This window comes from Stigmatopora argus, chromosome 2 (assembly GCF_051989625.1).
Source record: "Stigmatopora argus isolate UIUO_Sarg chromosome 2, RoL_Sarg_1.0, whole genome shotgun sequence".
In the NCBI taxonomy this organism is placed as follows: domain Eukaryota; kingdom Metazoa; phylum Chordata; class Actinopteri; order Syngnathiformes; family Syngnathidae; genus Stigmatopora; species Stigmatopora argus.
Genome location: NC_135388.1, coordinates 15,764,825 through 15,781,116, shown reverse-complemented (window position 1 = coordinate 15,781,116; position 16,292 = coordinate 15,764,825). Strand labels below are relative to the sequence as shown.

The following is a 16,292-nucleotide window of genomic DNA, read 5'->3' as shown; positions in this document are numbered from 1 at the left end:
ATATTGTATGACCCATTTTTAAACATTTTTGCTCCTATTTTATAACAAGTCAAGTGACAGGCAATCAGTCATGTTTGAAGGAGCAAAATGTAAGATTTCCACTTCAAATATTCATTAAATGGCCCTAATCAAGATCAGTTCTTTGTCGTTGTCCAGGTTGCCACAACTCTCGAGGGCGTATTGAGTCACCTTTCCAATATTAGCCTAGAGCCTAGGCCATGTAAACTAAGGTTGCTGGCACATTTTCAGTCAGAATCAAATCTTGTTCAAATGACTCAGAAGCAATTGTGAAATTCAGAAACAAAACAAAGATATGAAAAGAGAGACACTTCGAACAATGGAGACAACAGATGCCAAAGTTGCACAAATTCTCGAAAAAAAGATGCACTTTTGAGTTTTCCTATATTACTTTCCTGTATAGTAAATTGACATTTGGGATATGACTGAAGTTGGCAAGCCAGCTGATGTTGTAGTGGTTCACTCGGCTGACTTTAGGGCGGGGAAGCGAGGGCTCGATTACTGCTCGGTGACGGTCTGAGTGTAACTGGTTGTCTGTCTCTATGTTTGCCTTACGACTGACTGGCAACCCGTCTAGGGTGTAGTCCGCCTTTCTCCCAAGGACAGCTGGGATAGGCTCTACCATATTGAAATGATTCTTCATTAAAAAGCACTTATCTGAAAACCCAAAACATAAGTAATGTTATGCACTTCAATAGTTTAATCCTGGTTGAAATACTATTTTTGGCCACCAGTCTTACATATTGCTCCTTTAAGTCACCAGATATCTAACTTTTTTGTGATGAGGGCAAACATATATTTTGGGTAGATAGTGTTTAAGTGTGCTGCAGTTTGAGGTGAACCAATGCAGGTTGTACCCCACGCCTACAGCCTATAATTAGCTGGGATAGTCTCCAGCACCCTCGCGGCTAGGATAGGCGGCACGATGAATGAATGAGTGTTTATGTGTGGAATTGTGCAGTAATGACTAAGAAGCCTAAAAATCAGATCGGAACGCCTGAAGTGCACAGATAAAATTCTTGCCTCTAGTTACATATATACTTAAGAACCAGTTTTCAGGTTTACATGATTTGCACGGTGAACCCTTCCGATGACTATGCTCTCAGTGAGCCACAGTATAACCTACAATTTTGTGATTTCTTTCTTCCATTTCTAATTCAAGTCTATTGAACTGAATGAGTGTGGAGCAATTGAAGGATCATGTGGTCACACAACATCCACAGTGATGCATGGCACAATTATGGGCCTTATTTCACTTGTTTAAACTGTAAACAAAGCCGGGCTTTTCCGTTGTGCTACTCAGTAGATGAATCACTGCTGCGCTGATGGTGTGCAACAGGTGTGCACTTCAAAGCAACTCAAATGTATTCACACAGACTAACCTTACTTTGTTGCAGTACAAGACCGCACATTAGCCACACACCCCATCAGAATGACGTTTCTATCGGACAGCTTGTTACAAAAAGACTTAGTGGCATGTAGGGTAAGATAAATCCTTCACTGCAGGATTAAGCCCAGTGCTTTCAATTCACACACAGCTTTTCAGTGGGCAATAGAAAGTCCAATGTTCACCAGCCATTCTATATGTGTGTGTGTGTGTGTTTTCATGTTGGCTTCCTTTGAAGTAGGTTCAGGCCAGTAAATAGAAGAGTTGGCTTGTAATTAAAAATGAGGTGAAATGGGTAGCTGCCAGTCACTGAGTAAGGAAACACAGGAGAGTCGCTTAGCCCATGGGGGAGAAAAGGCATGGTCTGGCCAATTAGTTTCAGAAGAAGGACGGCAAGTCACAACATTTAGCTCTTAAAACTCTGTCAATTATTGCTTTCGTTGCAAAACAGGTGGTTTTAAATGGAGATGGATTGCCTCAGGTAGTGGATAACATAAAACATAGCAGAGGCATTAGGTCATTTTTTACATTAATGGCTGAACCAACAAAAACATTGAATGTTATCACCTCCAGTGAATATTAACCAGTGTGAAGAATACAATTTAGCCATGTCTCATATTAGCTAACATGACACTGTTGACTTTAGGAGACCTGGTTCCCGCGTCAAAATAACGTACGATGATGCATGGAGCTATAATAGTGAATGTGTTATCACTATTTTTGTCATCACAATGCTACTTTGGCATATATTTTAATTGTGATTACATTTAATATAACCAATCTCAGATGAGGACGGGGCACAGCGCTAGTGCGCTCCTGATGCCCACAGCTATAATACCTATACAATAGACTACCCGGCGGATGAGTGGTTAGTGTGTCTGCCTCACAGCTCTGAGGTCCTGGGTTCAAATCCAGATCGGTCCACCTGTGTGGCATTTGCATGTTCTCCCCGCGCCTGCGTGGGTTTCTTGCGGGTACTCTGATTTCCTCCCACATTCCAAAAGCACGCTTGGTAGGCTGATTGGGCACTCTAAGAAGATCCAAGATGGTAGCGCACACGGGTGCAGTGGCTTTTTGCTCTTCAGTTTGGTGTTTTGCTTTCTATTAGCACGACACACAATCCCTTCTGTGCAATAACTTCGGAGTCTGCAATAACAATGTGCAATATCTTAGATTGTGCAATATTTTAGAATTAACCTTGCCCGGACGTGACTTTTTATATTTTTATATTACTTATTTATGTTTTTACTGGGAAAACGCACTTTGGGGAGTAGCACCACCAATTTCGTTATATGCAGCTGTGTATAATGACAATAAAGGCTTTTGATTTGATGGATTAATATGCAGTACGTGTCACATGTTCACACAGTGGGCATGCTACCATTCTCCATTTAGTTAAAAACTCATAAAAACTCCCTTTTTAAGAGTGGAGTTGTTGTTCTCAGCAGGACATTCCTACCATCAAAAACATCATGAAATGTCAGGACTTTGAGTCAAATGTCATGTGCTGATCTCATGCTTGCCATTTTTCTTTTTAAACAAAGCAGAAGACAAGTTAACAACTAACTGAATAAATTATTTACAACTAGTGATAAGCACTGATGCATCATTCATTGAGACGCCGATGATACGATACACAAATATAGTCAGCCTAAAATCCAAGCGCTAACCCTGTTTGCAGAGTCACCAGGTGTGGTGTGAGATACAGAGACTGATGACTCATGTTTAGAGGCCCTGTACTGCGGGGCAGCTTGGGATGAGTAAGTAAGGAAGGCCTTGAGTTGAAGGAGAGATGGAGGCAGCAAAGTACAGTGCCAAACTATAACAGCTCTGCAGTTCTACACTACAGACACAAGAATCAACATATCGTGAAATACTTATCAAAGAGTATATTAATTATACAATATATTATATATATTAATATAACAGGTACTTTGTTGGCTCTATGAGCAAATCGACTAGCAAATGGTTGTCTGGAACCAATAGTGTTCTAAGTAGGAAACAGTATAATTTTGTTTTTGGCTTAACTGGATTGTGGTAATTGTTTTCAAGCCATTAAAAATAAACTCAGTAGAATTTGTAGCAACTTAAGTGTAAGGATCTTTGATCTACTTGAAAAATATGTTGGGTCTTGTGGCTAATAATCATACTAATTTCAAGGTCTAGTGGAAGTTTTGCATTGACGCATTTTATGTTATCTTCTAACATAAGGAGGAAGCACAGTTAAACACAGTAAAAACAGTCTATCGCTCACGAGAACCTTTTATTGTGGGCCAGTAACTGTTCATTCACGCAAACCAATATTTTCTACCTTTTCTGAGAAAAAGCTGAAAAATCAATCACTAAAGACAAGTATTAATTGGACATCTTTGAGCATAAATCAATTTCCAATTAGGATTCTGTTGCCTGCCTCTAAATATCTACGATACGCTGACAGCTGGAGAAAACATTATTTGGAACCTTTCGCAGCATGCACTCTATTCAAAAATGGCTCCCTTACCACTTTGTAGTTGTGGCAGGAGAAGCGACTGTTGGTCCTGGTCGGTACCCTAAGGTAACTGCACTCTGCCATGTGTCACCTCGTTGAAGACAGGTCGAGGCAAAAACCACCGCAGCTCTAAGACACATGAGTGCTTCCTCATGAAAGCGCAGAGTATATTTAGCACACTCCCTCAATCGGACTCACTCTGAACACTGCTATGTGTTTCGTCATGTCTCCTCAACACACTACTTCATAGTTAACATCATTGGCTTAATTATTCTACCAATGTCAGCGTCACACAAAGGCTAAGGGTCTCAATAGTAAGGAAGGTATACAGTATGTACACTACATGGACTGAAGCACTTGATTTGGGTTTTGTTACCAAACAGATTTCCAAACTAAATGGAAAAAATACAACAATAAAATCAAGTCAATTTGGGCGTTAATGAAACGCCAGAAATAATTATTCTAAAATAGAATAAAGGAATCTAGTTGTCAATGAACATTTGGCTAACTGCTGTGACTATGATGCCACCATTATCTGGTATACTCTGTCTCTGGACCAATTTCAGATCGGATTGGATCCTGCTAAGCAAAATGCAGTCGAGGATCCATGGCTGAAAGGATCCAAGAGAAACCTGGTGGTCAATTGTTAAACCTTAAAGTCACATGTTAAATACAAACACTACGCACCTGTGTAAACCACACAGTTATGTGAAAATTGTAGAAGCGACACTTGGGATTAAGCTCAGACTCACTTGAACACTGAATTGCTGTCAAATCAACAGATGCGGTTCAGACTGAGCTGCTAACATCAAACGCTATTAAAGTTTACAACCTACCATTTTGGACACAGAGCGTACAAGTGGAACTAATCAAACATTATCTGCTTTGAACAATCCAATACTGACACCATTGGAAAAAGACCACAAGCATAATAGCGCTTGTGGCGTTAACAGTTTAGATGTTCACTTTAAATTAGAACTTTGTACTGTATTCTAACTTGAAGAGTGTTTGACTCTGGCTCTCTGTAGCCACATTGTGAAGCAGGCAGAATCTCCTTTCTCTGTACGCTATCATCTCCTTTACCACTAAGCTGCCTAAACTGCTGTTTTTTTCTCTTTCTCCGGCAGGAAACGGCATGGTTTTCTCTGTGTGGGGCTTATGTTTTCTGTAGTAGACACACATCCTTGTGAAGTGGCTTCAGACCGCAAAGGGCTCGAGCTGTCATGTCAATGCTTGCTCTTAGTTTGGCACATAAAAGCTTTGTGGCTTTGTGAGGCATGGAGACCATAGTGGGCACACAGGGGAGAGACCTAACTACTTGGCAGTGCAATTTGGAATATGGGAAACATCTATCAGAAAGAGACGAGGTTAAAAATAACTGCTGAAGTAAGGAAAAACGCATTTTTCAAAATAGATCCACTTGCACCAAATATGATAGTTTCCGTTTCTCCATTTAGGGTTTCCAAAGTTTATGAATTAATTCGACATTTTTTTTCTTGGACGGTTTGTGTTCTTTAAAGAAAGATCAGTGGTATTTTGAGTTTTTATGAGACTGTTTTTATAAAAGTTGCAAAGATTACAGTTATTATCTGTCTTGTGCTTTATTGCACCCCTTTGACTTACACACAACAATTGCTGACACATTTGCCTGAACCTTGTAGTCGTCGTAGTGGTGAGACCTTCAGCTGCCAATGGCCATTTCCCCAGGACCCAACCTTTCATTTGCTTGAAAAGCTTCTAATACAAGTCTAAAATGTGTTTTGTCTGAACTGAGCTTCTGAATTTATCCCGGCACAACGCATAGGACACATTAAAAAAGACTACAAGTTAAAGATCCCTGCAGTTGGAAAATCATAAGTGCTTCTTAAAATACATTTCTCTTAATGTTTGTCCTCAAAACAAGTTATCTGGCACACTTAACGCTCATAAGATACAAAAATGCAGCTCTATCTGATTGGGTCATAGGGGCATGTGAGCACCTTGAAAGTCAAATCTTCAATAGGTCAGTAGTAGAGCAGAAAGGATTAGAGACATTGATTGCACTTCATAATAAAAAAGAAGGTCATTTTCATTTCAGGAACTGTCCACAGGTTCAAGTGTGCAGGGTTGTAATTTCTTGGTCATTCGTTGAAAACACTCACACAAACACACACACACACACACACATACACATATTGGCCCAATCGCCCATCAACTACAACCCCCCTGTTAGCTATGCTGTGTGGAGGTTAGTGGTGCGTAATTAAAGCGGCCCCTCTTATCAACACATCTTTAGACTCTGTTAATAACCTGCTTGCTTCCATCTCCTTTTCCTCTCTGGCCAGACGCAAGATCCCGATAAGACCCAAGGCTGAGGAACACACAGTGGGAAAGCAGGCAAGAAAAGAAATGTACTACAACTAAGTTCAATTTGATATAGTACTCAGTACAGTATACACCATTAAACTTCCAACTGTATCAGACACACAGAAGAGCTATTACAAATCTTTGCCTCCTCATCTATTTGCACCACATGACTGCTGAACACCTGCCTTGCCCTGCTTTTATCACTGTGTCCCAGATCCTGCTCAATATTTAACATCATCATTGCAAGTAGCACAGAGAATAAGAAAAAACACATTTGGTCTGTAGAACTGCTTAGGAAAGAAAAATGCACAAACATTTAAATATAGTCCTTTTTGGACACTTTTCTCTCAATGGTAGGACAACTGGAACGAATGAATAGCATGCAAGAACCACAGATTGTAAGGTTTTTGAGGGTGGTGAAGACAGCAATTTTACTGATGAATAAACAAAGACTTTACTTCTAAGGAAAACTAATTAATACCAAGCTCCAAAGCAGAAATTTGGGAAAGACAGGATTAAAAGGAAAGACAACGAAAATGTTATGGCTATAAGTTTGCAATAACGGAATGATATTTTAAATCACATCCCATTAAAACTAAATGTTTTGATACCAAATAGAGAGTTCAGCTTACCAGTTTCATTGCAAGGTTCTGTGGATCCAGGCGGCACAGCATCAAACTCATGTTGCTTATTGCAACTTCTTTTACAGGCTTACACCTGCCTCACTTGGAGGAGGGCAGCAAGAGAGCCAATCAGGCTCAAGTACCAACCATCCTAGAGTGCTTCCAGTGCTTCATATCTCTTTAAAAGCTCCACGGAACTCAATGAGCAAGAGATCCTAAGAATCAATGGTGGATAAAGGAATCCAGGAGAGTAGCAGGTTTGACCAGGAACCAATCGTAACAGAATGCACCTTTTGGAAAATAACTTAAGTGCTGCTCACTGGTGTCCCAGAAGGTCGCTATAAAGCAGAGGTTGGGAGTGGCTAAGCACCTAAAAGGTCTCTCCGCCCACTGGTGCACAGTGGAGGGAAAAATAAATACAGAAGGCAAAAGGCAAGAAGAGCGACCTGGCCTCAGCTACCACTCAGACAGGGAGCCAAAGCAAATTTACCAAAAGAGGAAGGAGGAGTGGATCCTTCATTCGGCACCATACCCCCGCCTCTGAGGACACCCACCGCAACACATTGTACTCGTGGTTTTCAATGGACAATTGGTCATATGGGAGGAGAAAGAGAGAAAGAAGGATGGACCTCTTAACCTCCTTCTACCCCTCCCCCGGTGGACAACCCCTCCCAGAGCCAAAAAGTGGGAGAAAGGATATAAAAGGGTGATTGGTGCAACCTCGATAACAGTAAAGAAACTGCACAGCTAGGATCAAAGAGGCCAAAACCTCAAAAACCTCAACAGTGTTTGTTTTCCAAGTTTCTATTTATTTTTCCTTGGGCAGTTCCTTTTCGGTAGATTGAAAAAAGTGCTGGGATTTATTTTCTCTTACCAAAGACGCAGCGTCCCTTCTCTCTGATCAACCATCACTCACGACACACTGCAGCTGTGCATGTGGGTATTTATGTGCATGTGAAAAGAGTGTTCTTAAGTATTTTACTCTATGTGTGAGTGTTTGTGTGTAAAACAGCCCGGGATGCCTTGTGTTTGAGTGTATTCCAGCTCCCAGTGCGCAAACACGCACATACACACCCTGCATGCCGCCAACCACAAATGACAAGCTGAATTTCAAATTTTGGGAAAAGCCCAAGATTCACTAGAAGTTCCCACACTAGCGGGACGCTTGATCACTTCCAGCAGGCTGAACTGAAGTGCTTATAGGCATCAGGAAGTAAAAAAAATAATAGTGTAGCCATGAATAGACATTCATCTGCCAAGTAGGGACGTTGCATATAACAAAAATAGGAAAGTGGTGATACCTTAGAGAAATGGTCACGTACCAAATATTCAAAGCACTTACATTTACTCATATTAATTTTGGACATTAAATCCAGAAAGGTAGGCATTTAAAATTTGGTGGGCTGTCGGGCCTGTTATGATTGACAACCAGTTAGACCTGCTAGAAATGAGAACATGAATATTTCGTAAAGCGTTTTGAGGAACAAAATTTCAAGCATCTAGGAATTACTGACAACACATATTGAACTTGTTTACTTATAAATAAATAACAAGTTTCAGGACCAACAAAGTCTTCATCACTAAGGCACTAAGACTCTTCCAAATGTCAAAAGTTCATGGCAATCTCATGAAAGGTATTTAATGTTCCGAGGAGCAATGCCACGAGTAGGCTTAGAGATGTCAGCATGATTGTCAAAATAATATACTGTGGAAAAAAAACAAATAAACGGAATTACAAGACAGAGAAATAAAAGGGCAGACAATACACCATGTGTTCTGTCCTTTGCAATGTTTTTACCAATGTCTAATTTAAAACAAATGCAGTCTATTTACACACAAACACATACTAGTCCATTATTGCCTCTAGACCCGGCATTGATTTAATGGCTCCGGCAGCAGTAAATATGACACCATTTAAGTATTGTGTTTAACTGATTTAGCACTGACATGAAGAAACTCATTAAATTGAGTCACAGTGAATAGGGCAGGAATAGTCCTTTTCACAATCCTTGATAAATCGGTGTGGAAGGGCCTTTGTTTTGTGGGATCTCCAACTCGGCTATCCCAGGGATTGGTGGGTGTGTTGATAAGGGGGTTGGGGTGTCCCTGCTCCTGGGCTGTGTTGAGTGCAGATGGGAGAGTGGGGGACATATGGAAGTGCCGAGGGCAAAGAGCAAAACACAAAAGCAGGAGGACATGTTCACAGTCAAAGTAGACACTAACTGTGTCTTTTATTGACTTCCTCTCTCGTAGATCAGAATTATTTTCATATAACTGTGACAATACTACTCCATTATCACACAAAATAAATTTTAATAAATGTAGTGTGTATTTGTATATATGTGTGTGTGGCTACTAAGTATATACTTGCCTGACCACAACATCTTGTATACCTGACAAGCTATTTCAAATAGTCAACCATTACAGGGATGATAATACGAGACGTTATAAAATTATTACACGTTTACCTTTGAGGTATACAGTGGTATAAAATATTCATTACGCATATTAAGGATTGCTGATTGCATTTTAAATTTTTCCCAACCTTAATTGACAGAAGAAGAAATATGAATCAAGTGCACATTTTTGTTTCTTCTCCTTTATCACATTTCAAATCTCACTTTTGCTGCTGTGTAGAATAACTAGAGACCAAAGAGTGCTTCCTTATGAAAACTTTCATCCATCCATTTTCTTTACAGTTTTAGGGTCCAGGTTTGAAAGCTACAGTATACCCACAATTGGTCACCAGCCAACTTCAGGCCATGAAAACTTACTGAGCAGAAAAGTAAATAAGTGAGTGTGTAGACACTTTGCAGATGAATATACACATTCAGATAGCACTTTTGCATGGATGTGAGGGGTGTTAGAAGAAGCATTGTATTACCACCATTTACTGTAATTGGTCACATTCATCAAAAAATGAGAATGACCCTCTTCTCCTCTAAACTCTGAAACACTGACAATGAACACATCATATTGTATTATGTGGACATCTGTGGTCCATGTAGGGCAGGAAACCCTGGGGCAATCTATGTACATTAGGCTCATTTTTTAAAGTTGCAGGATGAGATGGGTTCAATTCCTACGGGACGTCATCCACTCATACAGCCATGGTAATATTTTTGTCATAAGCTTATCTTGAATTATCCTAACTAACTAACAAATATTAATGTACATCTTGGTTTCTTTTCCAGGTCTAATGTACAAAAGCAATGCTTTTCACAAAATTGTATTTTTTTGCAACTGTAGGGTACCTATCACACATGCTCCCAGAAGCTTTGTTGCATCAAATTTTGGGATAACAGTGGCATTACTGGTTCTCTGCTGGGTCCATATGCAGAGGTCATATTGGTTTACAAGCAGTCTCTTGGCCTGAGGTGACCTTGGCCACGGGCCTCTTGGGAGGATGACTTCAGCCAATGTGATATCTAACCCTCCTTTCCATGGCTCTTTTTTTCACACCGCCTTTCACGTCCAGACCGAGATGGATCTGATTGCGTTAGTTTGAGCGCTTCTGTAGTTCATTTCCCAAGGGGCGCCTCTCACAATGACCCTCCTGTCTGCACCATTGGGCTGCCTGCGCCAGAACGTAGCGTATCGAAAGCAGAGTAAAGGAGAAATTGAAGGCGGGAAGGCACCTTGGAGGGGAGATCAATGAGAGGATGCTTCACTCAGGAGAAGCAGATGCCCAACCTTAATTAATATGGTTATAGTCAGCAATGACTTCACACAGGAAGGCGAGGGGACAACTACACAGGAAGTGGAATCTGATCGAGATGCATTAGGCACAGATGAGGTCATGAGTGCTGCCCAAATGTAATTGGATTTCTGCAACTCTTTCAAATAAAGTGTACACACTGTACATTTATAGACTCGTGAAAAAAAAAAACCTCTTACGTACTTTTACCAGCCTATGACTAAATAAAAAGACACAAATGCAGTAAATGACCACAGAGACACTGACATTTCTAACTGTAAAGCATTTGAACCTCTAGCCCAGGGGTGGCCAACTCCAGTCCTCGAGAGCCACAATCCGGTCTGTTTTCCATATCTCCCTCCACCAACACACCTGAATCAACTCATCAGCAAGCTGTCCAGAAGCTTGATACCAATCCCGATGATTTGATTCAGGTGTGTTGGTGGAGGGAGATATGGAAAACAGAGCGGATAACGGCTCTCGAGGACCGGACTTGGCCACCCCTGCTCTAGCCCAACAGTTCAACAATTTAACTTTTTTGTTTCTGTTTCTTACGTACAGTAATACCTTCAGATAGGAGGTTAATGCGTTCCACGATCGAGCTCGTATGTCAATTTACTTGTATCTCAAATATTTTTTGCCCATAGAAATTAACTAAATACAAATTAATCCGTTCCCACCCTCTGAAAAAACACCAAAAAACGGATATTAAAATGGAAAAACATTTTTATTTGTTCTAATTCACCACCTACTCACAAAGTAACAAATACCTAACTAGACGTTATGATCTTCAATGCTAAAATGTGACATTATTCAGTACAGACAGACGGTAGTGCGTAGGAGGGAGAGAAAAGGATGAGAGAGAAAGAACAGGACAGAGACTTGACGGGAAGGTGCTCGTAACATAACATAAACTTTAAATTTAACTTAGATTACTAAACACACACTTAAATATAAGTTTCAATCATACGTTACACTAAATTTAAACCGTGTGTAATAACCGAGGCAAAGATGTTAATGTATTCCACCGCGGGTTTCCAGTCGGAACTTCCTGGCTTCTCCATGCCTCAGAACCGAGTGTTCGTTTATTTTTATTTTTATTATCAAACCAGCCACGACTCGCTTTGAAGGGTTTCGCTGGTGTCTTTTTGAGATGCTTTCTTGGGTTTCAAGTCCATGTAGATTCTGCTGGCTTTTTCGCACATGATCAACTCGGTCACGCTATCTCCCGCTAACTGTTTATCCTTTAACCATATGAAACGAAGGCCTACATTTCGTTATGAATGTCACTGCGCAGCTTGGAAAGGATGGGTAGCCCTTCATTGCACTGGCTTGGTTTGAAACCATTGTTCTTGCCTTAATTTTGCTCTGATTAATGCAAAAAATGCCTCCTTTTAGACGCTGACTGGCTTGATTGACCATATCCTCGTTTTCTTCAGCCTCCTCACTGAATAACAGCAGGCTGAAGTTGTTTGTGGCTCTTTTTGATTTGGCCCTTTTTCACCTTAGCAGCTTAATTGTTTTACCAGTGGCTTGTGAATGAATGGATTCTTTTTAGGTCTGCTCTTAAACTCAATGGGGTAATCAAGAGTGCTGAACCCCCTCTGGCCAACGTATTCAACGATACCAATTTGTTGGTACTGCAACCTGTACGGCTAGTGCTCGTAGATATCTTTACGCGAGGGAGATGCGGCGAAAAAGATGATGCTGTTCTCGTAAGCAGCCTCTCGCATACTCGGCCAACCGGACGTCCGCATCGGGAACCATCTGGTATGCTCATATCTCAAATTTGTCTCGTATCTCAAGGCAAATATTTGCTCGGAATTTTCCTCTTATCTCAAATTTATCATATGTTGGAACACTCGTATGTCAAGGTATTACTGTAATATGTATAATATATACATATATGTATATATGTGTGTGTGTGTGTGTATATAAACATTCTTAAAGCATTTAAATCAAAAGATCAAAATAATGTATAGCATCAAAACCAATTCAAATGTGCTATCATTTTGTTCAGAGTCATAGAATCAACTTAATACCACAGTATTATTTAATTCACATCAGTAACCCTCTTAGCCAAGGCAGATCTATTGCCTTCAGAGATGGATCATGTGACTGAGCACAATAATCATATTAGGCAATCACCCATCTTTAATAAAGGAAGATCTTTAATTAATGGACCTCTGTGTCACTGGCATCTCAAGGTATTACAAAAAGCAGAAATGTAATATGTCAGCTTCTGCATTAAGGCTTTTGTCCTGTCAGTTCTGCTTAATTTATACAGTGATTGCCTTTTTAAATACCATACAATGACCCCTTTCAGCTTTCCAATATCTTTTTATTAATGTTAGTGTGTTATCAATTCCAGTTCCAGATGGAGCTTGTGCGCGCCATAAAGCACATATTTACAGAGGAAATAGCTTTTATCGGAAAGATACTTATCAAGAAACGAAGGCCTTATCAAACGGTCACATGGACAAGTCATTCAATTAATTGAGTGTGTGTATTTGTGTGCGTGTGCAGATTTATTTATGTTGCTGTTCTTGCAGAAGATTTGAAAGAGCTGCATACTTTCCCAGGTATGTGAAAATATACAAATAGCTGTATGTTGCTCATGAATGAAAGTGTGATGGAAAGTATATACACATATGTAGCTATATGGATTATTTACCTAAAACATAATAATAACCAAAAAAATAACAATTGTCACTTACCTGTAAAAAGCACTATGAAAGAATTAAAATTACATCAGCAAGGAAGCATAAAAAGACGCCTGTGAACAACCATGTTATATATGTTTAGTATTAAGGCTCATACTACAAACTCTAGAGGGCAGCAGTGTTTCAGTGCATTCATGTTTGCAGAAGGAGAGACGTATCCTCTGGCTTGTAAATACTGATTTGAGTGGATATCTTTGCATGCTCTGTTGGCATCAATGATTCGGTGTTCCGCTACAGGTGTAAGCAACATGTTGATGTGTTTGGAGCCAAGTCGGCCATCCAGCTGGATGCACAAGCCTCTTTAACCACTCCACTAATGCCTCAGATAAGTGCAGGCACCTTACATTGGGATCTTTCCAAAGAAGAACTTTCTCTTCTGCTTTTCCCCTTTGCCTTTAAAATAGTGCTATACATGAACAACATAGACACAATGGTTTAATACACTGATCAAACTACCAAGACAATATGGCTGATAGTCAAACTGATTAACTTTGTTTTATTTGCAAATATTATATAGCTCCCAATGTGATGAATGCAGTATGTTGAAAAAACTGGCACGAGAAAGACAAGAGAATTGGAAAGTTAGGAAATAAAATGATTATTTTTAAAAAAGCAGGTAAACACATTAACTGCAAAAATCAGGTTCATGATTGGAAATTAAAGGGACTTCAATGCGCTGATATTTGTGCCTTCAGAAACTTAAAATGAATTGTTGAACTTGAAATCTGAAATACTTTAGTTGAAAAGTTTCAATATAAAACTGTATCTTATTAATGATATTTTAAATAGTGTTGTTTGATTTAAAAGCTCGGTTCGATTCCTCCACCTCAGAACTGTGACGCCAATGCGTTAACCACTATTACACTAAGATTAAAATTATTATGGCATTCCCTGAAATTATAACTCTCTTCCCATTCAGATCTCATAATTCTAGCTGAATTCGCAAAATTCAATTACAGGCCTTATTAGTGACTCACATGTGGGTACTTGAAAGCAATTGGTAACAAGCATTTTACAAAGATTTGACCAAAAGGGAGGTTTTTTTTTTTATCATGTGGCACAGGCCCTTTGTGAGCGAGTTCATTGGTAAATATTGAGAAAATAAAACATGTTTTATGTACAATGTTTTTTGTAGGTCATATCAAGAAGAAATGGGAAAGAAAATTGAAGAACAAGTGATTTGGATTGCGTCTCATAGGTGCAAATGGGGAAAATGTGTTGGTTCTGTTTTGAATATTCATACAACCCCAAATAATGTTTGGGGGTTGTGTTAAACATAAATAAAAACAGAATCCAATGATTAGCAAATCATATATATATATATATATATATATATATATATATATATATATATATATATATATATATATATATATATATATATATAGATAGATAGATATAGATATATATATAGAGAGAGAGAGAGAGAGAGAGAGAGAGAGAGAGAGAGAGAGAGAGAGAGATGTGCATGTATGCGTATATTATGAAGTGTAAATTACAACATAGACTGCCTAAAATAAGCCAAAGAGTCATTATTTGTTATATGTCCAATCCATTATGACTGGAACCAGCAGCGAATGATCATTCCCAGCCAGTTGCCACAATTTTAATTAATTGGGGGTCAATTGTTGTGATTGGTAGTCAATGAGTTAATATATATTGGATGGTCAGGTTTATGTCAAGCATAAATTATCTACTCTAAGTGGCGGAATATATTTAAAGAAAAACAGGATGTAAGCATTAAGCCGCCTATGCTGCTTTGCAAACTTGCTCATATTATTCAAATGAAACCTGGACATTTTCGGACAAGTTTTACTAACTAAGGAAATGTTTCAAAAGAAAGCCCACTTGAGACTGTATTGATTCAGGTTCACTGCATTAACGTCTATAGTGGGTGTTAAAAGTGGTTTTCGCATCCTCTGCAACAGAATGACGCACATTCCTTGTGGCTGCAGCTAAAAATGCTCAACTCACGTAACTGATTGCTGAATTATTTCCTCCTATCATGCCCTCGCTGCACCACCATAAAGTAAAAGGCATCATTTCTGTCCTACTATGCTAGGTTGACGATACAAAACTATATTTTTAAAACAATGAAGAAAAACAGTGTACTATTTATTTTCTAGAGGAAAGACTGACTAAACATACCAACTCAATCATACTCAGTAATAGGCAATGTGGATGCATGGTGGTACATTCAATGTCAAAGGTTAACCCAGCCGAGGGAGAGAACTGCTGCTTTATCAGCACTGAGGGGATGGTGAGAGGCAGTAAGTCATTGAGAAATAGGTCAGCGAGAAAACGTGATTAGCAGTCCAAGAAGCAACAGCATCTCTAGAAACAGCTCTGCCCGGTTGTCATCACATGTTGGTTTCCTAAACAAAGTACAGCGCTGCTTACTGTACAGACAGGTTGCCAAGCATGCGCTTGCCGGCTGCACAACACACAACACACGCACACTTCTCTTGCTGTCCTCAATGCCTTACAAGGCTGCTGAGCTTTCGCTTGGCCTTGCAGCCGTTTGTTTGCAGTTGCTAAGTGCAACCATCATATAATAAACACAGTCGAGTGACCATAGTGCCACCCTGAGCAGCAAAGACACACATTGACAGTGACAATCACTTTGAATTTCTTGTTTTTCATTGGTAAACTAATCTATTTGTCTGTTAGACATTTTGTAGAATTGACTCAAAAACATGGGTGTTGAGTTGTGAAATGACACTATTGCTAAAATGTGGGGAGCAAACAGCGGCTCTCCCCAAATATTAAATTATTATTAAAAAACATTAAATTAAAAAAAAATCCTTCAATTAAATTAAGAAATCACTTTGATGCTCATGCCCAGATTTTATACTGAGTTTGGTTGAACGCTTTAATCATCATTGAAGAGCTGTTGCATTATTTATGTGTTCGACCCGAGCTATCCAAACAGGTGGGCCAGGTACGGTATGGTATAGAGTTCCTGGATACACACAGTATTATCTCTTTTGATGGACAAGTGTGAAATAAT

The 16,292-nt window shown here is 39.5% G+C and overlaps 1 protein-coding gene across 8 annotated transcripts in view; it reads right to left on the bottom strand.

Annotated features, from left to right (window-relative positions):
• nav2a (neuron navigator 2a) overlaps positions 1–16,292 on the bottom strand; it is a 124,117-nt gene that overhangs the window by 58,060 nt on the left and 49,765 nt on the right. The gene's annotated exons all lie outside the window — the stretch shown is intronic.